This window comes from Penaeus monodon, chromosome 1 (assembly GCF_015228065.2).
Source record: "Penaeus monodon isolate SGIC_2016 chromosome 1, NSTDA_Pmon_1, whole genome shotgun sequence".
Taxonomy (NCBI): domain Eukaryota; kingdom Metazoa; phylum Arthropoda; class Malacostraca; order Decapoda; family Penaeidae; genus Penaeus; species Penaeus monodon.
This window is the reverse complement of record NC_051386.1, coordinates 48,928,270-48,930,769: the sequence shown is the minus strand read 5'-3', so window position 1 is coordinate 48,930,769 and position 2,500 is coordinate 48,928,270. Positions and strand designations below refer to the sequence as shown.

Below are 2,500 nucleotides of genomic sequence, written 5' to 3'. Positions count from 1 at the left end.
TATATATATATATATATATATATGTGTGTGTGTGTGTGTGTGTGTGTGTGTGTGTGTGTGTGTGTGTGTGTGTGTGTGTGTGTGTGTGTGTGTGTGCATATATATTATATATATATATATATATATATATATATATATATATATATATATATATATATATATATATATATATATATATATATATATATATATATTATTTTTCGTCTACAGCGAGCTGAGATATTTGGCTTCAGACTTTCGCCCGGACAGTTGTTGTTGTTGTTGTTGTTGTCTGAGTTGCCGTCAAGCCATTTGTAATGTATCGACATGGCCATCGCCTACCCCCTGCTGGCAATAATAAAGCCGCCATTAGTACTCATGACAATGGTGATGGCGTTGATAAGGAATAGAGGAGGATGGTGTCGCCTTCCTCTGGGATGACACTATGCAAGTGCAGAATATATTACAGTTTGTAACAATACTGATTCATGATGTTATATTATATTTTCGCGTGTTTTGAGTTTCAGGTCAGATTTATTTTCTGTGTTTCATCTCCATAGTGTTGAATGTGAAGAACTTTTCGGTGATGACGATGACTGTGTGAGATGACGATGAGGATCTTGATGACTGTATTGAGTAATGACAAGCGGTATACTCAGTGGCTTTATACGGTATTTAACATAAAGAACGGTGGTGCGGTATGGTGTTAAAATCAAGTCGGTATAGAGATAACTTTATTATATACATTATTGATGTTTAGGGGATGGTGACAGAGTTATTGCAAGAGCGGCGTTGCAAGGTGAATGATGAGAGATAATTATGATTGTAATGATGATAGGGGTGAAATTGTGTTCATGATGATTTTGGTAATTATAGTAGAGGTAGATAGAGTGGTGCGCAATGGTCAATTTGATGTTGATTATTTTAAATATTAATATATAAAAAGTAACAGTAAATGAGATTATAAGTTAATGAAATATTGATGTAGTTAACTCTACTGATTCGATGTGGTGATGACACAGTGGTTGAAAATATGATGTGATGAGAGTGAAAGAGGAGAATGTGAATGGACACGGCTGATGATGAATTATGGGGATAGGATGATGGTGAGAAAATATGTGATGATGGTGAAAGAAAGGGATGCGGTGATGCTGGTGAAAGACGAGGATGAGATGCTTTCGAAGGTAGATGGTATGGTGATGAAGATGTGATGATGGTCAGAGGAAGGATGACGATGAAAGAAGTGATGATGGTAGAAATGTGATAATGCTGAAAAACCAGGATGTCATGGTTACGAGGTGATGGTGTAATAAGAGGATATGATAGAGAATGGTGATATGACTGTACAAGAATAGTGCATGATGGTGAGAGAAGAGGATGTGATGATGCTAATGGAAGATAACATGATGAAAAAAGAGGAAAAAAAGAGACAGAGTAATAATGTTCAAAGAAAAGGTGCTGATAGTGGGAATAAAGAAAATGAATGAAGATAAATGTCGATGTAAAATGATAGACAAGGAGGAGGGGACGATGATGGTGAAAGAAAACCCCGATGATGAAACCCCTTAGAATTACTTTGACGCCGAGAGATTAGCGCGTCTTGCATGTGTGATGAATGCGAAAGAATGAGTCCAGCCTTGACCACCAAAATGCTGACTTGACTCACTTACAAACTACGGCGCAGACCTTCAAAGCAATGTACACACAGGGCCGACCTCAGCTCATTTCGGACTACGCACACACACGCACAAATGTCCACCGTCACTCATTTACATTCACACGTGCACTCTAACGCAGATGCTTATAATCATGAACCTCGTTAAACCTAGATCGATAATCTCACACTCAGGGAAACTCCACTTGATGTAAATTTGAATAAAGCTAAATTTCTTGGATTGTTTATACTAATTTAGTTTCTTGTTTTTGTTTATGTGTGATGATTTTCCTTGACCCTTTTTGGTTTTATCCAGTATTGCAGAATTCTGTGCATAGATATGCCTTGTTTAAGCGTTACTCAGCCATGATGTATGCTCAGCTGGTGTAGATGTTTTGCTGTGTTCGGATGCTGGCTTTTGACGCTGACCTCAGCCGACCTGTTGTATTAAACATCGTGAAATGGTACTTACCAAGCCCTCTTTTTTCCGTCGAATACACAACGTGATTAAATTCAACAAAAATCTGACATTTAGGATATTGTCCGAGGGAAATGACTTACGTTTTGAACACGTTCCGGTTTCTTACACTAAATTTGATGAATTCACGGAGAAAATTTACTCGTCGTTGCCCAGAAGTCGCATTTGGTGCCTATTTACAGATGTTATGGAGTGCTCTCGCCTCTCTCAAAGAGCAGTTCGGTTCGGATGAAGACTGAGTGGGAAGGAAGTATGAATTACTGAAACACAGTATAAATACGGAAGTGCTGTGTATGTATTTTGGACTGTGACGAATACACATGTGTGTAGACTGCCATAATATGTGTCTCTGTGCCAAGTGTCTGTGCCCGATTCATGACAGCAAACGA

At 38.2% G+C, this 2,500-nt stretch overlaps 1 protein-coding gene across 5 annotated transcripts in view; it reads left to right on the top strand.

Moving 5' to 3' along the window:
• LOC119573367 (solute carrier organic anion transporter family member 74D-like) overlaps positions 1-2,500 on the top strand; it is a 26,045-nt gene that overhangs the window by 4,645 nt on the left and 18,900 nt on the right. The window contains exon 1 of one of the 5 annotated variants that reach the window (XM_037920633.1): positions 2,269-2,361. The exons of the other annotated variants lie outside the window; for them this stretch is intronic. The gene's annotated coding sequence lies outside the window, so the exon portion shown is untranslated. Of the gene's footprint in view, positions 1-2,268; positions 2,362-2,500 lie in introns of those variants that run through there. 5 annotated transcript variants of the gene reach the window in all.